Here is a 24,826-nt window from a genome sequence, read left to right on the forward strand (position 1 = left end):
GCAGCAGCAGCAGCAGCAGCAGCAGCAGCAGCAGCAGCAGCAGCAGCAGCAGCAGCAGCAGCAGCAGCAGCAGCAGCAGCAGCAGCAGCAGCAGCAGCAGCAGCAGCAGCAGCAGCAGCAGCAGCAGCAGCAGCAGCAGCAGCAGCAGCAGCAGCAGCAGCAGCAGCAGCAGCAGCAGCAGCAGCAGCAGCAGCAGCAGCAGCAGCAGCAGCAGCAGCAGCAGCAGCAGCAGCAGCAGCAGCAGCAGCAGCAGCAGCAGCAGCAGCAGCAGCAGCAGCAGCAGCAGCAGCAGCAGCAGCAGCAGCAGCAGCAGCAGCAGCAGCAGCAGCAGCAGCAGCAGCAGCAGCAGCAGCAGCAGCAGCAGCAGCAGCAGCAGCAGCAGCAGCAGCAGCAGCAGCAGCAGCAGCAGCAGCAGCAGCAGCAGCAGCAGCAGCAGCAGCAGCAGCAGCAGCAGCAGCAGCAGCAGCAGCAGCAGCAGCAGCAGCAGCAGCAGCAGCAGCAGCAGCAGCAGCAGCAGCAGCAGCAGCAGCAGCAGCAGCAGCAGCAGCAGCAGCAGCAGCAGCAGCAGCAGCAGCAGCAGCAGCAGCAGCAGCAGCAGCAGCAGCAGCAGCAGCAGCAGCAGCAGCAGCAGCAGCAGCAGCAGCAGCAGCAGCAGCAGCAGCAGCAGCAGCAGCAGCAGCAGCAGCAGCAGCAGCAGCAGCAGCAGCAGCAGCAGCAGCAGCAGCAGCAGCAGCAGCAGCAGCAGCAGCAGCAGCAGCAGCAGCAGCAGCAGCAGCAGCAGCAGCAGCAGCAGCAGCAGCAGCAGCAGCAGCAGCAGCAGCAGCAGCAGCAGCAGCAGCAGCAGCAGCAGCAGCAGCAGCAGCAGCAGCAGCAGCAGCAGCAGCAGCAGCAGCAGCAGCAGCAGCAGCAGCAGCAGCAGCAGCAGCAGCAGCAGCAGCAGCAGCAGCAGCAGCAGCAGCAGCAGCAGCAGCAGCAGCAGCAGCAGCAGCAGCAGCAGCAGCAGCAGCAGCAGCAGCAGCAGCAGCAGCAGCAGCAGCAGCAGCAGCAGCAGCAGCAGCAGCAGCAGCAGCAGCAGCAGCAGCAGCAGCAGCAGCAGCAGCAGCAGCAGCAGCAGCAGCAGCAGCAGCAGCAGCAGCAGCAGCAGCAGCAGCAGCAGCAGCAGCAGCAGCAGCAGCAGCAGCAGCAGCAGCAGCAGCAGCAGCAGCAGCAGCAGCAGCAGCAGCAGCAGCAGCAGCAGCAGCAGCAGCAGCAGCAGCAGCAGCAGCAGCAGCAGCAGCAGCAGCAGCAGCAGCAGCAGCAGCAGCAGCAGCAGCAGCAGCAGCAGCAGCAGCAGCAGCAGCAGCAGCAGCAGCAGCAGCAGCAGCAGCAGCAGCAGCAGCAGCAGCAGCAGCAGCAGCAGCAGCAGCAGCAGCAGCAGCAGCAGCAGCAGCAGCAGCAGCAGCAGCAGCAGCAGCAGCAGCAGCAGCAGCAGCAGCAGCAGCAGCAGCAGCAGCAGCAGCAGCAGCAGCAGCAGCAGCAGCAGCAGCAGCAGCAGCAGCAGCAGCAGCAGCAGCAGCAGCAGCAGCAGCAGCAGCAGCAGCAGCAGCAGCAGCAGCAGCAGCAGCAGCAGCAGCAGCAGCAGCAGCAGCAGCAGCAGCAGCAGCAGCAGCAGCAGCAGCAGCAGCAGCAGCAGCAGCAGCAGCAGCAGCAGCAGCAGCAGCAGCAGCAGCAGCAGCAGCAGCAGCAGCAGCAGCAGCAGCAGCAGCAGCAGCAGCAGCAGCAGCAGCAGCAGCAGCAGCAGCAGCAGCAGCAGCAGCAGCAGCAGCAGCAGCAGCAGCAGCAGCAGCAGCAGCAGCAGCAGCAGCAGCAGCAGCAGCAGCAGCAGCAGCAGCAGCAGCAGCAGCAGCAGCAGCAGCAGCAGCAGCAGCAGCAGCAGCAGCAGCAGCAGCAGCAGCAGCAGCAGCAGCAGCAGCAGCAGCAGCAGCAGCAGCAGCAGCAGCAGCAGCAGCAGCAGCAGCAGCAGCAGCAGCAGCAGCAGCAGCAGCAGCAGCAGCAGCAGCAGCAGCAGCAGCAGCAGCAGCAGCAGCAGCAGCAGCAGCAGCAGCAGCAGCAGCAGCAGCAGCAGCAGCAGCAGCAGCAGCAGCAGCAGCAGCAGCAGCAGCAGCAGCAGCAGCAGCAGCAGCAGCAGCAGCAGCAGCAGCAGCAGCAGCAGCAGCAGCAGCAGCAGCAGCAGCAGCAGCAGCAGCAGCAGCAGCAGCAGCAGCAGCAGCAGCAGCAGCAGCAGCAGCAGCAGCAGCAGCAGCAGCAGCAGCAGCAGCAGCAGCAGCAGCAGCAGCAGCAGCAGCAGCAGCAGCAGCAGCAGCAGCAGCAGCAGCAGCAGCAGCAGCAGCAGCAGCAGCAGCAGCAGCAGCAGCAGCAGCAGCAGCAGCAGCAGCAGCAGCAGCAGCAGCAGCAGCAGCAGCAGCAGCAGCAGCAGCAGCAGCAGCAGCAGCAGCAGCAGCAGCAGCAGCAGCAGCAGCAGCAGCAGCAGCAGCAGCAGCAGCAGCAGCAGCAGCAGCAGCAGCAGCAGCAGCAGCAGCAGCAGCAGCAGCAGCAGCAGCAGCAGCAGCAGCAGCAGCAGCAGCAGCAGCAGCAGCAGCAGCAGCAGCAGCAGCAGCAGCAGCAGCAGCAGCAGCAGCAGCAGCAGCAGCAGCAGCAGCAGCAGCAGCAGCAGCAGCAGCAGCAGCAGCAGCAGCAGCAGCAGCAGCAGCAGCAGCAGCAGCAGCAGCAGCAGCAGCAGCAGCAGCAGCAGCAGCAGCAGCAGCAGCAGCAGCAGCAGCAGCAGCAGCAGCAGCAGCAGCAGCAGCAGCAGCAGCAGCAGCAGCAGCAGCAGCAGCAGCAGCAGCAGCAGCAGCAGCAGCAGCAGCAGCAGCAGCAGCAGCAGCAGCAGCAGCAGCAGCAGCAGCAGCAGCAGCAGCAGCAGCAGCAGCAGCAGCAGCAGCAGCAGCAGCAGCAGCAGCAGCAGCAGCAGCAGCAGCAGCAGCAGCAGCAGCAGCAGCAGCAGCAGCAGCAGCAGCAGCAGCAGCAGCAGCAGCAGCAGCAGCAGCAGCAGCAGCAGCAGCAGCAGCAGCAGCAGCAGCAGCAGCAGCAGCAGCAGCAGCAGCAGCAGCAGCAGCAGCAGCAGCAGCAGCAGCAGCAGCAGCAGCAGCAGCAGCAGCAGCAGCAGCAGCAGCAGCAGCAGCAGCAGCAGCAGCAGCAGCAGCAGCAGCAGCAGCAGCAGCAGCAGCAGCAGCAGCAGCAGCAGCAGCAGCAGCAGCAGCAGCAGCAGCAGCAGCAGCAGCAGCAGCAGCAGCAGCAGCAGCAGCAGCAGCAGCAGCAGCAGCAGCAGCAGCAGCAGCAGCAGCAGCAGCAGCAGCAGCAGCAGCAGCAGCAGCAGCAGCAGCAGCAGCAGCAGCAGCAGCAGCAGCAGCAGCAGCAGCAGCAGCAGCAGCAGCAGCAGCAGCAGCAGCAGCAGCAGCAGCAGCAGCAGCAGCAGCAGCAGCAGCAGCAGCAGCAGCAGCAGCAGCAGCAGCAGCAGCAGCAGCAGCAGCAGCAGCAGCAGCAGCAGCAGCAGCAGCAGCAGCAGCAGCAGCAGCAGCAGCAGCAGCAGCAGCAGCAGCAGCAGCAGCAGCAGCAGCAGCAGCAGCAGCAGCAGCAGCAGCAGCAGCAGCAGCAGCAGCAGCAGCAGCAGCAGCAGCAGCAGCAGCAGCAGCAGCAGCAGCAGCAGCAGCAGCAGCAGCAGCAGCAGCAGCAGCAGCAGCAGCAGCAGCAGCAGCAGCAGCAGCAGCAGCAGCAGCAGCGAGGCGCGGGGGGAAGAACAGAGAATCGGAGGCCCCGGCGGTTCAGGGACGCTTCGGCTGGAAGAGAGCGACGCCGACTGCTCCGGTGAGCTCTTGTTCTACGGCTTCGCACCGAGGACTTCGCGCCGTTCCTGAGCCCGTTCCGGGGAGTCAACGGAGGACGCTACAACCTGCTACAGTCAGGGGTGTCTCCAGCGCTGTTACCACCCATCCGGGTGGTGCCCCAACGCCAACGTCACCGGCATCACCTCCACGGACGCTTGGACCGGGTGCTTGTAGGACGCAGCCAACGACGCCGCCGGCGGGTCAGGGATGCTTCGGCTGGGAGAGCGACGCCGACTGCTCCGGTTAGCTCTTGTTCTACGGTTTCGCACCGAGGACTTCGTGCCGTTCCTGAGCCCGTTCCACGGAGTAACGGAGGACGATACCACCTGCTACGGCCAGCGGCGTCTCCAGCGCTGTTGCCACCCATCCGGGTGATGCCCCCAACGCCAACGTCAGCGGCATCACCTGCACGGTCGCTTGGACCGGGAGCTTGCAGGACGCAGCCAATGGCGCCGCCAGCGACGCCAGCCCGAGCACGTCGAACGCCACCTCGACGCCGGCTGCTGGACCCATGCAACGCCGCATCCGCAACCGAACCAACCGTGAGCACGAACGCCGACCGCTAACAGTAGAACGCTAGTAGTAGACACTAGTAGCAGTGTCCCCGGGTCGTGTGTATTGATAGTCTTTGTGTTGTGTGTTAGTTTTGTTAGTTTTGTGTGCTAGTGTTTCTGTCACGTAGGGTGTTTTAAATGTGCGTCTGTGTGGGTACACCTGTCGCCTAGTCCATTCTTTCGGTCCGAGTGTTCTCCGGGGAGATCCGTGACAAAGTTAAGTGGCGAGCCTGTGCCAGGATTCATTTCCTTGTTTCTTTTTGCTTTGTCTTGGATCTTTCCAATCTCTCGATGGCAGAAAGTATGGATTTGACAAAAACGTTACAACTGGCGCTCAAACTAGGGTTAAGCAAGGAAGAGGCGATGCGTCTCTGTGACGAGGAGAAAGGAGAGGAAAAAAGAGAGAGGAAAGGGCGCAAGCACGCACAGACGCTCGCGAAGCAGATGAAAGAGCTCGCGAGGCAGAAGAGCGAGAGGCTAGAAGAGCTCGCGAGGCAGAAAAACAGGAGAAAAGAAGGATAGAACGGGAGAAGGAGTTTCTTTTGTGGAAACAGGTGCATATGGCGGGAGGATATAAGGAGGTCACGGACAATGATCAGCGTTCCTTAATGGGCACAGAATCTCCTAGACCGGCCAGAGTTTGTCCAAGAAAGCTGATGGCTCCTTTTCATGACAAAATAGATGATCTGGACGCATATCTGCAACGATTCGAGTGGATAGCCTTGTGGCAAGGCAGGAAGCGTAGTGAATGGGCCACGGCATTGAGCATGTGTTTAGTCGGGGAGGCTCTGAATGTGTTTGGAAGGATGCCTGCTTCTGAATCCATGGAGTACGAGAATGTCAAGAAGGCACTCCTCCAAAGATTCAGGCTTACGGCAGAGGGCTTTCGGGAAAGATTTCGCACCGCGAAACCTGAGGATTCTGAAACCGCTAAGCAGTTTTCCTGCAGGCTGACCAACTATTTCGATAGGTGGCTTGATATGTGAAACACAGAAAAGAGTTTTGAGTGTTGCGTGACAAGGTGGTCACAGAGCAATTTTTAGCGTGCTGCATCTCAAAGCTAGGGCTATTCCTGAAAGAAAGAAAAAGTGGTGTTCACTAGAAGAGTTTTCCGACACAGCAGGCCAATTTCTCGAGGTTCAGGGGCTGAGAAATATGAGTAAGGCAAGGGAAGAGACACAAAAGGTCCCAGAGACAAATGCGACAAAACCAAGAGCATATGGCGTGCTTGCGCCCTTTCCTCTCTCTGCCTTTCTGCCTCTTCTTTCTCCTCGTCACAGAGACGGATCGCCTCTTCCTTGCGTAACCCTAGCATGAGCTCCAGTTCTAACGTTTTTGCCAAATCCATCCTTTCTGCCGTCGAGAGATCGGAAAGATCCGAGACAAACCAAAAACAAACTAGGAAATGAATCCGTGACAGCGACGCGAGAGATTTCAGATAGGATTAACAACCCTTGCGTTCATTGTTGATATGGGAGGATATGGATCAAAGTCTTGTTCTCCTTATGAAATGAGATTTGAGGAGTTTGTTCGCTGTCCCAACGAGTAGCAAACGGCAATTTTCCTATTCGTGGGACGTGACGGTCATAGAGTTGATATACTAACTTTTTGTTGGGTGTCCAGTAGCGGAGACCGCTGTCGCGTATTTCGGCATCTATAGCGTTAACTGATGACTTAAAACCGCCACCGCTAGCTCTTCGCTGTTTGGCATAAACTTTGGTTTTAGACGAACATTAGCACAAGCAGCGAATAATCCCACACATATCCGATCCGGACTCGATTGGGTTCTAATACTATTTGATACGAATGCAATTATGTTTTTAACTACAGAATCCATGTTCGCTGCAGTTTGGAAAAAAGAAAAGAACAAATCGCACACCCCAAGTATAAAGGCATGCGCAGTTACTTGAGCACATCTGTGAGTCGTGATCATGTGGAACTCACGGGTGGAGCTCAGTTCACTTGTTTTCAACTTCAGCCTCTTATATGTTGAGTGGTGACAATGTAGCTAATGACACGTAAGCAGCTTGTGGCTGATTTTCGTTAGGGTCCTTGCTGGGAGGAGTGTGAGCCACAAAATCTTGCTGAAGCTCTTCAGAAGAGCTGAGGATCCGCCGTACCATCTTGGCGACAATGTACATGTAATAAAAGCTGGCTTGGTACGCCAACCTCATTGCGGAGGACGGCGCGGGCGTCGACTAAGAATGATGGTGATTCTTTCATGGCATCGCTGAGATGTGGTCGCTGTAGTCGTGTCCAGCCGGGAACTGTTGCGCTAGTCATGATACATTTATCGCAGCCGCTCCAAGAATTCGGTAGGGCACTCTTTCGGGCTGGACGGAGACCATGCAGAGGACTCGTTGTCCACTTTCGCCTTAACTAATTTCAAAGACGAAGGGTCAGTGAGTGTGCGCGAGTGTCCTGACGGAGTTTGGATTTCGATGTTTTCTTCGGAAGTGACAAACAAAATGTACGAGCCAATTCACATAAGGCACCCCGGAAACTATTAGCCTCTGTCATTATCAACATTCTAATGAGCCACAGGCTGGCGAAGATGTTAGCGATGCCCTACAGCCACCGAATCTTGGTCTTGCAGGGATGCGAATAGGTGTCAAATTTTCGGTCGCCGTTCAGACCCCTGGCAGCACAATCCATGCGCCCAGCCGTGGAAGAATACGTCAGGATGGGCGTAAGAAAGCGTCGACTCTGGACGCCATCCCGACGCACCTTTATCTAAACCCACGAAGCGGTTCTCAATTCCTACGAAGTCCTTGCCGTGCGTGCACTTCGCTCTTGCCCGAATTTATGCTCTCATTCGATGGCGCCATGAACATACGTCTCTCTACTGATTTTCTCAAACATCATTGCGCTTTTGAACTGACTTGGAAGAACACAGGGACGACACAAACACTGGTGCGCAAACTATCAACTGAAGTTTATTGCGGTGTGCACACATAAGTAAGCTTCACATGTCAAAACATAAATAAAAAATAAAAAACACATTTAAACCAGCAAATTTGCTGTCGTATCAACAAGCTTCAAAAAGGCTGCCCCAGCAGATCGGTTTACGTTTGGTATCAGTTTTCCAAGAATTGCTTTTCTTGTTTGGTAAGCAAAACTGGCTTTATCTCTGGCAACCCACTTGTGCTGCGAGTACGCGACCGCAGCGAAAAAGGCCTTCTGGCATATGACTGAGGCCACTCAAAGCTGATCAAGCGAAACATGGGCATGCCTTGTGTCTAGCAGAGCCACAACATGCGAAGTAGTCTGAACAACCAGGCAGCAAGACTGTAAAAAGCCGGTTACCCGAAACCACTGCTTGCATCAGTAGCAGAAAAAGCGCTTATAAGATTTGTGAAAGGAACGGACACAGGCAAAAAGCAAGAAAACAAAACGCCTGTGGTACTATTGTACATTCATGCACTTCCTCACAACTTGAAAAAGTTGCTGAAAGGCCTGAAGTACAAGTAGTTTTTTCTGCACCAAGAAAACTAAAAGGAATGTGCGCGAAGGTAAATGAAGAAACCAGTAATAGGGAAGAGGAATCTTGTGGCGTCAGGCACACAAACAGGTTCGCCGAGTGCTGTGAAGGAGTGGATTACAAGATACCGCTATCTTGCGTCCGAGCATATGTGGGCCAGACGGGCAGATGTTTAAATGAAAGACTTCGAGAGCATAACCGCAACTGTCGGCAGATTATCTCACCTGGAAAACTGGCAGCACATTGCGCCAGATGCGACAGTTGCAAACCCCATTTCCTACAGACTACAGTACTGCTGAAATCCAGAGATAAGATTACCAGGGAGCTGTGGGAAGCCTAATGCTTGGAATCAGGAAAAGTAATTCTTGGACAAGAGATACCAAACATAAACCGATCTGCTGAGACAAAGAATTTCTGATGCTTGACGATACGATAGCAAATTTGCTGGTTGAAATGCGTTTTTTATGTTTTGCCATGTTAAGCTTATATATGAGCGCACGCCACAATAAACCTCAGTTGATAGTTTGCACACCAGTGTTTGTGTCGTCCCTGTGTTCTCCCAAGTCAGTTCAAAAGCGCAATTATGTTCGACCATGTTAACTACCAACTAGCCCAATTTGAAACCCTCTACTGATTGCGTGAACACGAAGTAAATGACAGTTTGGATCTGAGCGGCCATACTGCTCTTCCTGAGAGGGGCTTGAAGTTGTCCAGGGTTTCCATGTGCGCCCCTTTCCCAAACTATTCGCATTTGTCCTTTGATTCCTTGGCAACCATTGCGACTCTCTCTGGTGTAGGCAGTAGCCACGTGCAGTGGCTAGGCCGGTTGGCTTGGCTGCGCTGCTGCGCGCTCGCGTGCGGCTGGTGTCTCGTGCTCGTGCTGGTATTCGCCTGGGCTGGAATAAAGCGTTCCGGTTGGCGTCTCAGCATCTAGTACCTTCAATATTCTTAGGCACGCTGCCTAATAACGACCAAATGTTTGGTAAATTGTTCAAGAGACTGCCATGGTGGGCAGGTTGCCCACCTCACAAGGTTGCTCACAATCAGGTGGGCGGGAGTCTCATTCGAGCGCTCGAAGAGACTGGTCGTGCCTCCCGCTGCTCCCGCTGGCTCGGGCTAGAGCATGAGTTGTTCCTGCTGCTTTTCAGGGTCTGCCTGCCGATTCCGGGACCTCTTGAGCCGCCCTTTGAACTGCGGGATCGAGTCTCGGGCATCGCTGCGACCACCGGTGGCGACCCGCGAGGCTCTCTGGTGGTTTCTGGCCGCTTTTTGCTGACCGGGACTTAGGCGGCGGCTTTCCTTTGCGCGGCCAGCCGCACGCGAGGAAGAAGTTCCTGCTGTATTCCGGGGCCTGCCTGCGGCTTCCTGGACTTCTCGGGCCGCTTTTTGAGCTGCAGGATGCACTCCCGGGCATCGCTGCGACCACCACGAGATGCCCGCGAGGCCCGCTCGCGGTTTTTTGGCCGCTTTTTGCAGGCTGGGACTTAGGCGGCGGCTGCCCTTGCGCGGCCTGCCGCGCCACCTGCCTTGGGGAGGGAATCAGCTGCCTCGCCCGGCCCGTTGGACTATATGGCAGAAGTGGGCTTTCGGTTCCTGCTCCACGCCCGGTCGCGGTTTTCCCTGGCGGCCCTCGCGGCCTGCTGGTGATTTTTTCACCACTTCTCGCGGCGCAGGGACTGTGAGCCTCGCGCTGAGGCTCGGCCCTAGCAGGGCTTGCTAGCATCCCCGACGACAACCTGCGACCGACCGGGGCTTTGCCTCCGGTCGCTGAGGATGCCGCCGCCCTGGAGCTTTGCGCTCGCGCTGACGACGGGCCGCTCCCCGGCGGCCCCTCTCCTTTCGAGGCCCCGGGCGTGGACGGCGCCGACATCGTGCAGTAGGACTTCGGTGCCGGCGTGGCTGACGTTCCGCCCGCGGACACAGAGTCCAGGCTGGACCCGGCGTTCACTGCGATGCCTGATTTTGCCGAGGTCACGTGACTTCAGGAGCGCCTCACGCCGTTCCTGAACGCTGCGCAGAGCAAGATTCACGTGCTGGCGCGCTTGCAGATTGCGACCATGTTCGGGGAGCTCGTTATCCGCTGCGCTGACTACCGGGCCCACGCGTCCGACGCGTTGAGTCGTGCGGAGGACGTCCGCGCCAAAAGGAGCGCTCAGCGTCGCGCTTCTGCGGAGGCTCGGAGTCGGGCAAACTTGGCGGAGTCCAGGCTGCAGGCGTGACCTCTACCGGCAGCCGTACCCACCTTTGCGGAGGTTCTCTGAAGTCAACACACGACTGCGACAACACCTTTTGCGAGCGAACCCTCCCGGCCTTAGTCTCTGCCTCGCTGGACATCATCCGAAGACAGCAAACTATGAGCCACGTGGAATTTATTACGTCCACATCTCCTACGAGCGCTACGACGGCGCAGTCAGTGCAAACACTGAAGGCAAAAATTGTCTTAGGCCCCGTCGTTATGCGCTCATCGGCAAATGGTGTAACGGTCATCGCTAAGGACTGCGACACGGTTACCAATTTACGCACTGAGGTCCAGAGCAACGCTGTCTCAAGCAATATCATGACAGTCAGCATCATCACCTGCCTGAATCCGCCCACTGCAGGGCAAAGGTCTCTCCCATGTCTCTCCAATTAACCCTGTCGTTTGCCAGCTGCGCCCACACTATGCCCGCAAACTTCTTAATCTCACCCGCCCAACTAACCTCCTGCCACCCCCTACTAAGCTTCCCTTCTCCGTTACCTTTAAGGGCTAGCGGTTATCTTGCCTTCCCATCACATGCCCTGCCAAAGCCCCTTTCTTGCTCTTGATTTCTTCTAGGATGTCATTAACCCGCGTTTGTTCCCTCACCCACTGTACCCGCTTCCGGTCTCTTAACGTTGTAGCTATAATTTTTCTCTCCATTGGCTCACTGCGTTGTCCTTAACTTAAGCTGAACCCTTTGCTTTAGCCTCCACGTTTCTGCTCCATAGATGAGTACCTGCAAGATACAGGCGTTGTACAATTTTTTCTGGAGGCAAATTTGTAAACTGCCATTCGTGATCTGAGAGAACCTGCCATATGCGCTCCACCCCATTCTTATCCTTCTAGTTATTTCCCTCTCAAAATCCGGATCAGATGTCACTACCTGCCCTAAGCAGGCGTATTCCTTTACCGCTTCCAGCACCTCGCTGCCAATTGCGAACTGCTGTTTCCTAGCTAGACTGTGATCATTACTTTGGTTTTCTGCCTATTAATTTTTAGGCACGCCGTTCTGCTCTGCCTGTCTAACTCATTGATCATGATTTTCAGTTCACTTACTGAGTGACTCATCGAGGCAATGTCATCAGCGAATCGCAAATTATTTAGGTATTCTCCATTAACTCTTATCCCAGCGGACCAGCGGACACCCCAGCGGACATTGTAGCCTTCGCGCATATGCGATTGCATAAGGCTGATGCGGCTGCTCTGGCAATGTTGCCTGGCATGCATATTTACACTGATGGATTCTAGACTACCCTGTCTGCATGTGCAGCTTATGTTGCTCTCTCAAAACCAGGGCGAATTCTTTCTGTGGAGCGTTTTGGGGTAGAAACCGCTTCGGGTGTTTACTGTGCAGAATTAATAGCTATTGAAGAGGCCGTAAGGTACGTGCCTTCTTTGGGCGGGACAACACCTGCTCATTTTTATAGACTTTCTTCCTCTTAATGTCACTGGCCAAATGCGTCATAAACGACAAAAATATTCATTATAAAGACATTATAAAAAGACATCCCTTTATTCCGTCTATTTAATTTACACCACGTGCCATCCCATGCTGGAGTTCCGGGCAATCAGCTTCAGACACACTAGCATCCCGTGCAAGCAGATATTCTCGAGTAAGAACATCCGTCCTATCTAGATCATCGGGGCTCACAGCCCTATGGTCTTTACTATCCGCCAAATGGCAACAATGGCGGTCAAACAACAATGAGGAAACGGGAATTTACTCATGGGACCCTAGCGCGCTTAACATTCCCGAAACATTTCCACCGCCGAAGCCGCTCGCTACCATCTTGAAGGGACATGGTCGTTTCCCGCCTTTTTTCCGCAGATTTGTACGGGCGTCGTCTTCGGTGTGTCCTTGCGAGCAACACGACGGCGATGTCCCACATAGTTTAACCACATGTCCCCTGACACGGGACACTGTCGTACGACTCCCGCAACCATCTGCGGAGGAAATGCACTGAGTAAAGCTGTAGGCAAGTAGGTAAGCATTCACGGTGGGGGAACAGCGCAATGCATAGGACAGTGTCTTGCCTTTTCCCGCTTTTGTTACGCTGTTCACCCACCATGAGGAAACGCACGCGGCGGCGTGGCGCCGTTGGTTGGACGACCGCCGCTGCTGTGCCCTACCAATTTTACTAACCCTACCCGGACTACTCGTTCTGATAAAGTGAAGGGACGTGAGGAAGTGCTGAAGACCACTCCGGCCATTCCGCCACATGTATCGATCCAACCTGCTGAGCGAGCCACAAAAAGAATGCGGTGCGAGCGCCTGACGTCAAGAATTGAGGCCATGGCAACATACCGCTCCGGCAAGTACCTGCCCATTGAACCCGTGCCATAAGGTATTGATGAGCCGTATTAGCATTCACATGTCCAAGTGCCGGCTAAATAATCCCGTTAACAAGCCCTGCCCGTTCTCGGCAACTCACTTCATGCCTGCTGGATAACTGAGCCAGCATCTCCAAGTCTGCCCGGAGCGGCTGAAGCCGACACTGACTACCCCAGCGGGCGACGCGCAGGTCAGCCAGCCCTCTGAAATGTCTGGAGAAAAACGTCGTGTCAGTAAGGACGCCCCCAACTGCCGAGACACAACCAGACCTGGCGCCTCTGAAGACCTACCAACGGCGAATGCCAGTATGACCCAGCTCACGGACGTGAGAATGTTAGTGCCCCTAGTAGCAAGGATCCGCATCGGCCCGGCATCTCTCACGCCTCGGTTGTTGGACTGGACCTTAACCAAGGCAGGTTCCAGCCAGGGATTACGAGGGTGTCAGCCCAGCCGCTCCCTGCAGTCCCCCCGTCGCAGGAACTTCAAGGAAACACTCTCTGCAGAGGCCCGCCATTTTTGCGCGGCATCCTGGCCTGTGGCAGTGAAGTCCCAGGACTATCGGGAGACGCCGGCGCCCTTCTAGCCCGCAGAATCGCGACGCTGGGACGTGGAAGACGGATCCCGCACCTCGGCCCGGACTACTGGTTCTGATACAGTAAAGAGACGCGAGGATATGCCGCAGACCACTCCGGCCATCCCGCCACATGTATCGATCCAACCTGCTGAGCGAGCCGCAAAAAGAAGGCGGTGGAGCGTTTGACCGCTAGAATTGACGCGACATACCGCTCCGGCAAGTACCTGCCCATTGTACCCGTGCCATAAGGTATTGATAAGCCGTATTAGCATTCGCATGTCCGAATGCCGGCTCAACATTCCAGTTAACAAGCCCCGCCCGTTCTCGGCAACTTACTTCGTGCCTGGTGGAGAACTTAGCCAGCATCTCCAAGTCTGCCCTTAGCGGCCGAAGCCGATGCTGACTACCCCAGCGGGCGACGCGCAAGTCGGCCAGAACTCTGAAATGTCTGCAGAAAAACATCGTGTCAGCAAGGACGCCCCCAACTGCCGACACACATCCAGAATTCTTTATGTGGGGCGGTTTAGGGTGGAAACCGCTTCGTGTGCTTACTGTGCAGAATTAATAGCATTTGAAGAGGCCGTAAAATACGTGGCGCCTTTGTGCGGGACAATACCTGTTTAGTTTGAAGCGAAAGCTTCACAACGCTAGGTTTTCAAGAGGGCAGCGTCAGTGGAATCACGCTAAAGATGTCATGTGGTGTCGCGTTGGAGGTCATGTGACCTACTGACGTCACCACAGTCTCCCCGCCGTGGCTAGGGGCAAGTGCCCCATCGGGCACCGGCAATTTCATTGACGCTTTACAGACAATCCATTCGGCAGTGTGTGTGGCGTTTGTGAACGTAGCCATACAAAGGAAGCTTTCTCTTGTCACCAGGGTTAACCAAAGTTTAAACCACAGCTAATTTTTTATAGACTCTTTGTCCCTCCGAACCACACTGGCCGCAGACGTCATAAACGAGAAAAATATTCATTATTAAGACATTATTAAAAGACATCGCTTTATTTCGTCCATTTAATTTACACCACGTGCCATCCCATGCTGGAGTTCCGGGCAATGACCTTGCAGACACACTAGCATCCCGTGCAAGCACATATTCTCGAGTAAGAACATCCATCCTGTCTAGATTATCGGTGCTCACAGCCTTATGGTCTTTAGTATCCTCCAAATGGCAACATTGGCAGTCAAACAACAATGAGGAAACAGGAATTGACTCACGGGTCCCTAGCGTGCGTAGCAATCCCGAAGCACTTCTACCGCCGATGCCGCTCACTACCATCTTGAATGGACATGGTCGTTTCCCGTCCTAATTCCACAGATTTGGATTGGTGTCGTCGTCGGTGTGTCCTTGCGGGCATCCCGACGGCGACGTCCCACATTATCTATCTACATCTACCCTAAGACGGGACACTGTCGTAGGTCTCCCGCAACCATCCGCGGAGGAAACGCGCTGAGTAAAGCTGAGATTCGGGCGAGTTGGCAATTGTTCATGATGGGTGAACAGCGTACGTAGGACAGTGTCTTGCCTATGCCCCGACTTTTTTTTAATTGGTTTTGGGGCAAAGGAAATGGCGCAGTATGTGTCTCATATATCGTTGGACACCTCAACCGCACCGTAAGGGAAGGGATAAAGGACGGAGTGAAAGAAGAAAGGAAGAGAGAGGTGCCGTAGTGGAGGGCTCCGGTATAATTTCGACCACCTGAGGATCTTTAACGTGCACCGACATCGCACAGTACACGGGCGCCTTAGCGTTTTGCCTCCATAAAAACGCAGCCGCCGCGGTCGGGTTGGAACCCGGGAGCTCCGGACCAGTAGCCGAGCGCCATAACCGCCTTTGTTGCGCTGTTCACCCACTATGAGGAAACGCACACGGCGGCGTGAAGTCGTTGGTTGGGCAACCGCTATCTCATGCGAATGGCGTCTGTCATCACTCATCAGCGAGACGCTTCCGAACTATCTTCGGTTGCGATAACCTCGATCACTTCTCTCCTAACACCAACGCAAACATGACCGCGGCACGTTTGGCGCTGGGGGGCCATTCAGACTAAAGTCACTGGATCCCGTTCCAGTGACTTTAATTCAGACCAAAAGAGGTGGATGCGTGTGTGTCCGTCCTCCCCGCGGTTGCGTGTCACGGTTTTTTCCTTTTGTACACAGATCTAATCTCATACCGGATGCTTGTGTTTGAACGATAATTCACTTGTACGAATGTTCTAATCCTCACTTTACATCCAACATGAATCACCGTCTCACAAATACTCTCAACAATATTTTAATCTCATTCTTTCGTAGTTTGATTCCCAAATTGTGTGCATGAGTTATCATCAATTTGTGATTGATACTGTGTCTGGCCCAAGCATTCATTTTTTTTTACTCATTACGAGGAAAGGCACACCACTACAATATGCATACAAACTTTTTCTTCCCTCTCTCTCTTTGCTTGTTCTTATCCCTTTTCTGTTTTCTTATTATTTGCAGGTGACCTCTCCATCGTTTGCACCTTCAGTTCCGTTCACCTGCCATCACCGTCTTCCTCATCTGCACCTGCACCAATTGTATTGTCGTCACACCTGCTTTTCCTCGCCGATTATTTTGCTTTTCTTCATTCTCAACAATTCTGTTCTATTTCTCTTTATTTCTTGTTTTCTTTTGCACCACCTCCAATGATATCCATTTAAAGCTATATTTCATCAATAAATCAGCTCTGCGGGGCATTATCACCCCGCTGTGCTCGTTCAGCTCTTAGGACGCCACTTGTGTTACCGTGCCCGACATTATTTTTCCAATTGGCTATTTCCATAAAGTTCAATTTTTGGTCGAATGGGCCCGATTCGTTTATTTTTAATCGGTTTAAGGCTAATAATCTCTAGCAGGTGCAGGTTATTTCTCATTCCACTTTATGTTTTACTTTATTTTCTTATTTTAGCATGGAATGAAACTCCGACTGGGGCAGGTGGTGGGCAGTTTGCTCACAATCAGGCGGGCAGGTTGCCACTTGCCATGGTGGCGAGGTTGTGAAGACATCACAAGGGTCGCACGCGTCACGCGTGACGGCTTTCGCAGTTACCGCTTGCGCAGACCCTTCTAATGCCAAGGCGTTAAAAATTAAATCCGTCGCCGAAGATTGAGGCCGCAAGCGGACGCGATAAGCGTTGACTGCCGCATTCAAAAGGTGCCTTTGCGTTTTTTAGTGCGCTAGCACTTGCTGTGGGAATTGCACGCATTTAGCCGCTTTTTGTTTGTTTGTGTGAGCTTGGCGCATAATGGCCTCAGTTGCCTATGTGCCATAAAATGCAACACAACCCAACTCTGTTGGTTTGTTTGTTACTGGGTTGTGGCCACCCTGCCGAGGTGTACATACACCTGGCAATCTGCCCACCGTGACAGGTAGTAGTTCAGTTAACCATTGGTCACACGAGCTTGCTCGGGAGGAGCAACCTGTTTCTCACAAGATGGCAGCACCTGTCATCGTACTACTGTGGCGCATCGCTTCACCCCTGCACCATTGCGCCAGGAGTGATTTGAAAACTCCCAGGGATCTATGGATGTGAAGTCGAGGATGTACAATTCCGCATTTATGGACGTTAACCCATTATTGCTATCCGCACAAGTTCGAAATCATTTAGCGCAATATTGCTTAAGGGTGCACTGCTATCCTTGCGCGAAAATAAACACAATTCTTCAGCGCGCGTCGAATTTGTTTTTGAATTGTGTTCTGGATCTACCCAAAAGGAGAGTATCTTTCTTTATCCCTGAATAACTTTCAGCTGATTGTGCAGGCCTCTTGACCCTTATCTTTTTGTGCTTTGAGTATATGAACAATTACGGACGCACCTTGTTTTTTGTTATTTTCAACTGGCTGTCCGCCTCCTAAAACAAGCTTTTGTATGACATCAGAATTAGTCCTTAGTATTCACATGTGGAATGGGGTAATCCGGCATGTTGTAAAGACCTGTACTAGGTGGTTTAATATATTTTATGCACGGAGTCATCGTTTGGATTCGACACTTCATTAAACCAGCGTTTGAGTTCTATTTTTTATAAAAATTGTGATGGCATCAATAGCTGTGTCAGAAACATGACTGATGAAGCACCGCCTCCGGCCACGCACCCGATTTTAGGGTTTCGTTGTGTTTCGTTGTAGGCAGGCTCAAAGGAATTTACAGCGATCATCAGCTCAAAAAGCACGAAAAGCAATAAAGTCCCGGACTTTATTGCTAGCCAGTGACATTGCGTTTTATTAAGCTTTTATAAAAAATAGACTTAAGAAATCACCCAGATCGTGAGATTTCGCGCAATGGATGAATTGGTCGGATGGCAAACGCCCACTTCGTTACGGCCGCATATATTCCTACAGACAGATATCCGCGATGCGCATCGACTGCGGCATAGATTAATTGTGCCGCCACTTTTTCCATAAACAGCGCCTGCCACGATGTTTCTTACATTTCCATACAGAAATATCGATTTCATTTGTTTTCTATTCCTTAATCTCTAACCTAGCCTGCATACCCTGGCGGTTCTCTTCGCTTGACTCTGTCAGCACTGAGTATATATTAAAAATCGGTTGGGTTGGGCGGCAATAAAAAAAGAAGACAGCAACAAAAGTAAAAAGGCAAAGAAAAAATTCACAGGGCGCTTAACACACGCCGTATACACGCCGCTTCTCTACTCAAAAAGGTATGGCAACTTCATCAAGTGAGACTACTATGTCATCTGATAGGACTGGTTACTCTGGGCACAACTTGAGAAATGCCAGAGACAGAAAACAAAGTGATTTATTCTTTCAGGCTAACAGGCTTCTGGTCTTCAGAGTTGCTATTGTGGGCTAAGCGGTATATCGTCCAGGCTGTTATCCCCGCTAGCGTAGGGGAGCCGCTCAGCTCGGCTGGACAGCCCCACAAGCCTTACTGTATGTGTCGAGTCCAGAGGGCTCTCGCCGAGGTCATCTGCGATGTCGGTCGGAGTGCCTGGTGATGGGGGCAACGGCGACACAGGAGGACCTCCACTGGCGTTGCGGCACAGTTGCGGCGAAGACTGATACTCTGGACGGCCTGCTTCGCGACAGATGTGGACGGCGACCGTGACGTCGTAGTGTAGACAACAGTGCCTGCACTGCGCTCGGTTGTTGATTTTCCGTCGAGACACAGTCGCTACGGCGATGGGTGAGGCTGAGGATTTCGCCGGAGGCTGAAGCCAGTGCCAGCACTGCCGATGAGATCGCATGTCGGTGGCGGCCGAATCCCCTCCACATCCTCCGCCCAGGAAACGGTCACCAGAGCCCTCAGCAGAGAATGAATGCGTCGCTGGAGTCCGCGGGGAGCCGTCGTAGGTGAGCCGCTCGACCGCCACCGGGAGAGGCTTGGTGGCGTCATTGGCCATAGCAAAGGCAGTGGGCCAGGAACAGACGTAGCGCGACGTCACCGGCTTCGGGAACGTGGGCGTTGCAGCGGCCGCGTCTCCTTCGCTGCCTCCGTGCACAGCCAGGACACCAGCGTCCTCACCCGGGGATGGCGGTGGCACGGGAGACGGCGGGGCGCCGCTGGAGGTCCACATCCGGGCTGCGGCCGCAAGAGGCATGATGGCGCCGACAGTGGCCATGGTTGCTTCACAGCTGTGAGCAGGCGTTATCTCGTCCACCCCGCTCTGCTGCTCGGCAAACGAGGTACACAGGTGAGAGGTGGGCGCCTAGGTTGCGGCTGGCATTGCGGCCGCCGCCGGAACCGTAGCCGTCGAGGTCCGCTGCGGAGCCGTCATCTGGTGTGGCTGGGTCGGCTCCGTGTTCTGGGACGCTCGTGCCTCGTGCACATGCTGCGAGGCAGATCGCCCTTCGTCGTTGTCATCTGAATGCTGATTATCTGCTTGGAGCGTATAGAGTAGAAGTGTCGTTTTATACGAAATTTTTGAATGCCGAATATACATGAATTCAATGGGCTAAACGGATTAAGTAGATGACGTTGAAAATGATTACAAAGAAATCTAAAGTGCGACTAAAGTTTACGAACAGTTCTCAAATATTTAGGGCGAAGTTGGTATAGGGCACATCTTACTTTTTTTGTCCATCACGACTGCTTCAAAATGGCCAACTCCGAAGCCGCTTTAGATGCTGCCGGGATCAGTCTGCGCAGGGCGCAGTGCTCCAGCAAAAAAGAGAGCACGGCACCGCGACGCCGTCGATTGGTGTCGCTTGAGCATAATGTTAATAAATATGGCCTTTAAGACTGAGCGACGCGAGCGATTTCAGAAGGATCAACAAGCCTTGCCTTCATTTTAGATATGGGAGGACATGGATCAAACTCTTATTCTTCTTATCAATTGAGATTTTGGGAGTTTGTTCAGTGTTGTAATGAGTAGCTAAGGGCAATTTTCCTATTCCTGTGACGTGAAGGTCGTAGAGCTGATAAACTGACTCAGTGTTCCATGTCCTGTAGTGGAGACCGGTGTTGCGTCTTTCGGCAGCTACAGTGTTAACTCATGACTTATAGCACCGCCTCTTGAGCTGTTGGGTAGGTTGTGCTGACGTCACAAAGTTCACGCCTTACCCCGCGTCACACGTGACGGCGTTCGCTGTTTCCGCTTGCAAAGACCCTTCTATCCCACGCCTAAAAAGCGCTGTTCTGGCTTTGCTAATGGATTAAGAGATGACGGGCGGCATAAGAGTAGGAATGCGCAGAGGATGTCATACTGCTTTCCAAGATTTGACTTCTCCATCTCATCAACGTCTGCGACTCAGAGGAAAGGTATCGCGGGGCAGTTGGAGGCTACAGGAGGGATTAGCAAGTTAATTGTTTTGGCAACTGCTCGGACTCGTGGCTGAATGTCAAGAGTTCGTGGCATTATGATGCCAATTGGCTTCGGGTATCCACCAGTGACACTATAGGTACAAGCTTTCCCTTGGTCTGGTGCTCAACTTTTATAGTGTGAAATGCTTGGGAAATACGTCTTTTACCCTACCTTGAGTAAACGAAAGCACCGTGTGCCATCGTCATAATCAAATCGTCATCATTTGTTGGCTCATGGTGATTTGCGGAGGAGCACATTACATCCTTACTGTGAATGTGGGCGTAGCTGATGGCTTCGTTAATTGTGCAGTGGGACGCCTGACATTGTGCAGTATGACCTCAATGGCAACCCAATGCGAATCTGGCTAAGATTTTGACAGTTGGCATCGAACATTGTCGGACAGATAGAATACAGGAGCTTTAGTTCATTCCAGTCTCAAGACGGCTCTTCGTAACTCTGAAGAACATTACACGCAAAAAAGACACGTTTCAATGCATCAATTAACAAACATCCGATATAATTAAAAATTACAGAGAATTAATAATGTATTGGATACTTCAGTTCGCATTAAAAAATAACTACAAACTCTACAGCACGAACCTCTCGCAACCGCTGTTCTATAAGAACGCATTACCGAGCAGCCTAACAGTCATGTTAGCTTTCGCTACGTTTAGCCCATTACGCAGGAAAGTGTAAACCTTTAAAGAGACCTTTTTTTCCCTTTCCGAGGGGGACGCGTTGGGCGTTCGCATGTGGACGGACGCACTCCACATCGGCTCCGTGTCTTTTCGAAGATTCCGACCCAATTTTCACGTGGGCCACCGAAAATTTTCGGCTACATCGACGGATAACGTCACCTGGACCACGGCGACACCACTCCTGGGACGGTAGGCCCATTTTTTTTACTTTTATCGGACTTTCGAGTGGCCACCTGCAGCCGGGAGCGCTGAGCCTAGCGTAGGCCTAGCGCGCTCCCGGGGCGGCCCCGTGCGGTGCTTGCGTGTCTAGACATCGGCCAGCATGGAACCCCGGGATGCTGACGACCCTATCATGAATGAACCTACCCGGACCTCGGCCCAAGGTTCGGCGAATATTGAAAGTACGGACGAATCTCCTGCCGCGCCGCCGGTCAGTGCGAGCCCCGGACTTGGGGACGCAGTGACCGAGGCCATGGAGACCTCGCCACCGCAGCGGGACGACGGGGCCGACATCGACCCACTGCAAGACGAAGACATGGATCGTTGGCAGCTTGTTTCTTACAAACGGCGCCTAAAAAGGAAAGGCTCGAAGAAAGGCTCGAAGGGGCCAGGCGATCCCCGGGAAGAAGCAAGCAACAAGATAGCGCCGACAGCCGCAGCTGGCGGAGCAGAGACGCGAGCGAGTGGCGTGCCGCGCTTTACATTAAAACCACATCTGGCGGGAGCGCAGCGGCAGATCAGGCCACGTCCGCCGCCGCTACCGAAGGATGATATCAAAATCATTTATCGCCCCAAGGGAGGCCTAAAAATCAGCGAAATCCGTGTCGACCAGGCAACGCAAGCCCTCGTCGCGGCCAGCGGAGGAACGATCAAGGAAGAAGACTTCATCATAAGACTCCGGCCCGGATCTAACATCATGATTGCGAGCACGCCCGACCTGGACATCGGCGACGTGCTCAGGAAGATCGAAAAGCTCACGATCAATGACCAGACCTATGCAATCAACACAACACCTATCCAGCCCTACCGGACGACCTGAAGCGTGCGGTAATTCACGGCGTCATGCCGGGGCATTCACCGGCCCTACTGAAATCGAGGCTGCGGCTTCGATCACAAGGAGTGAAGATCCTGGAAGCGAGAATGCTGGGCAAGTCGGAAACGGCGCTCATCACGTTCGACGGCCCGTATATCCCGCAGTGGGTCATCTACCAATCCGGAGAATTAAAGACCTACCCATATTGTCCTACGAGACAGATCTGCTACGTGTGCGGAGAGCAAGGCCATCGTTCGGACGTCTGTCCAACGCCGAACACCAAGCTCTGCAGAACGTGCGGCACACACGACCCACCAGAAGGCCACCCGTGCAAGGCCAAATGCATGGTGTGCGAAGGCGACCACGTCACCACGGAGTGCCGTCGACGCCTCAAGACTACTGAGGAGCTCCGGGGCAGCACGACCGGCGGCCGGCAGTCCCGGAAACAACAATGGCAGCAGCAGCAGCAGCAGCAGCAGCAGTAGCAGCAGCAGCACCAACTGCCGCAGCAGCAACAACCGCAGCAGCAGCAGCAGAACCCGCACCTGAGTCGAGAGCGCCGACCCAGGTGGCTTAGCTCGGAGCGGGACCATGGCCGCTCCTCGAGCCGAGGCCGTAGCACCGTGCGAGATCACAGCCAGAGCCGATCCAGGGATGACTCTTTCCCGCCGCTAAACCGGTCAACGGCCAAGCCGAAGCAGCAGCAGCAGCAGCCGCCGCAGAAACAACAGAAGAAGGGCGGCGTCAAGGTGAGCCGGGGAGCGGGCTCTCCAAACCCACTGATTCCGCACTCGGATCAAGATAATATTACGCGTAACTCGAAGGAAATTAAACCGCGGCCCCCGACTCCGGCGGCCGAAGTGCAACGATCTCCAACCCCCTTAGAAGTGAGCCCCGAAGAATTCAGAACTTTCATGCAGCGCATGGAGGATTTCATGATTCGCACCGAAGGACAGTTCCGACAAACTCATGCAAGATTAGATGCCATGCAGGTCCAACTCAACCTGTCAGAACAGAACATCACATTACTACAGCAAAAAGTTGCGTTGCAGGACCAAAGTTTCCGCAGCCACGTCAAAAGTCAAAATACGCAACGAATAACAAACGAGGCCCGGGACAGGCTCATACACGAGCGCCGTTTCGGAACTGAAGGCTCCAATCAGAACAATGCCCAAAACAATGGCTAAACAAACTCTACTAGAAATCTGGCAATGGAACTCCAGGGGGCACCGCCAAAAGCAGGGACTCCTAATGCAGTTTTTACATACGCAAGGTTCAACACCCGATATAATAGCTTTACAGGAAACTAACACGACACCGTCACTCAGGGGATATACGTGCTACGATAGCGGACGCACGGCAACCTTGACCAGCAAAAAGTTGGTAGCCATAGCCCATGACCCAATTCCCAACACCAAAATTGAACACTTAGTGACGGAAATTATTCCCAAAAAGAAGCGTAAGGAAAAGTGTGTCTTTCTAGTAAACCTCTATAGCCCGCCTCGCCAGCGGGACGCGAATTTTGATATACTCTTTCTAGGGGCCAGCAAACTTGCGAAAAGCAACTCGTTCCTCATTGTAGGCGACTTCAACGCTCGCGGACAGCAATGGGGATACCCCACTAATAATCACAAAGGTATACAGGTCGAGGACGCGGCGGAAGCGATCCAATGTACCCTCTTAACAGACCAACTTCATCCCACGCGCCTTGGCACTTCGATCTGCCCGGATACGTGTCCGGACTTAACGTTTGTCAGGGGAGTGAAGCACGCAACGTGGGAGAACCTGCTGGAGAATCTAGGCAGTGACCACTATATCCTGAAGACCACGATAGCAGCCACCAACATCAAGCGTAAGCTCGGCACGGCCAAGATCACCAACTGGCCGGCTTTCCGCAAGGCTTGCGCGGACCTGGAAGGGGGGATTACTTCCATAGATGATTGGTGTCAACAACTTAAAGACATCCAGAAGCGGTACACTCAGGAAGTGGATCGCACCGAGCAAACACCTGAGGTGGACCATCGGCTCATCAAGCTGTGGGAGGCACGTCGAGGACTCACCAAGCGCTGGAAGAAGCAGCGCTTTAACAGGAAGCTCAAGCTCAAGATCGCAGAAGTCACCAAGATAGCGGAGGAGTACGCGACCCAACTGGCCAGGCAGAGCTGGCAGCAGTTCAGTAGCTCGCTGGACGGCACCCTCAGCACGGCCAAAACGTGGCGTATACTCAAAACCCTCCTCGACCCTACCCAAACCCGGGCCGAAAGCGGGAAAGCTATCCGCAGACTCGTCCACACCTTCGAGGGTACGGAAGAGGAACTGCTAGATAAGGCCAAAGAGAAATGCTACGGCACGACCTTGCCTGCGGCATACGCGAAACCATACCTGGGGAAACCGAACACCCACTTAGACAGGCCGATCACCAGGGAAGAAGTGTTCGCTACCATAAAGGCATGCACGCGCAACACTGCGGCGGGAGCAGACAAGATCCAGAACGCACTCATACGCAACCTCTGCGACGAGGCGGTCGGCCAACTGACCACCTTCCTCAACGGGCACTGGGCCGCAGGAACGGTTCCTGAAGAGTGGAAGCATGCAGAGGTCGTAATGATCCCCAAACCGGGTAAGAAACTCCAGATCGAAAATCTCCGACCTATCTCACTCACCTCCTGCCTAGGCAAGCTCTACGAGCGAGTCGTTACTCGGAGGCTCCAAAGCTACATGGAAGATGAAGACCTGTACCCCCACAGTATGTTCGGCTTCCGAGCCCACCTCTCCACCCAGGACATCCTCTTACAACTCAAAGAGGAAGTCCTCAACAACGTCCTGAGCATAGGCGAGAACGTGGTTATGACCCTCGACATCAAAGGAGCCTTTGACAACGTTAGCCACACGGCTGTAATGGAAGGACTCGACAACCTCCACTGAGGCGAGAAAATTCACAGCTACGTGAAGGCCTTTCTCTCCAACCGCACTGCAACGGTTGGGCTCGGAGACCTTCGTAGCGCTAAATTTTCGACCCCAAACAAAGGCACACCTCAAGGGTCCGTCATCTCGCCACTACTTTTCAACGTGGCCATGATCGGCCTCGCAAGACAACTCGAGAAGATCGAAGGCATACAGCACGCAATATACGCTGACGACGTCACGGTCTGGGTTACCACTGGGTCGCTCGGCCAGAAAGAAGAACGACTGCAAGCAGCGGCTACCTGCGTGGAAGAATATGCCAGT

General features: G+C 54.3%; 1 long non-coding RNA gene across 1 annotated transcript; it reads left to right on the plus strand.

Annotated features, from left to right (window-relative positions):
• Positions 1–12,106: 12,106 nt before the first annotated feature.
• On the plus strand, positions 12,107–15,719 carry LOC144133666 (uncharacterized). The gene is made up of 2 exons (XR_013315089.1): positions 12,107–12,160; positions 15,563–15,719. It is a non-coding gene; the product is annotated as an uncharacterized LOC144133666 (long non-coding RNA).
• The last annotated feature ends 9,107 nt before the right edge of the window (positions 15,720–24,826 follow it).

This window comes from Amblyomma americanum, chromosome 1, assembly GCF_052857255.1.
Source record: "Amblyomma americanum isolate KBUSLIRL-KWMA chromosome 1, ASM5285725v1, whole genome shotgun sequence".
Classification (NCBI taxonomy): domain Eukaryota; kingdom Metazoa; phylum Arthropoda; class Arachnida; order Ixodida; family Ixodidae; genus Amblyomma; species Amblyomma americanum.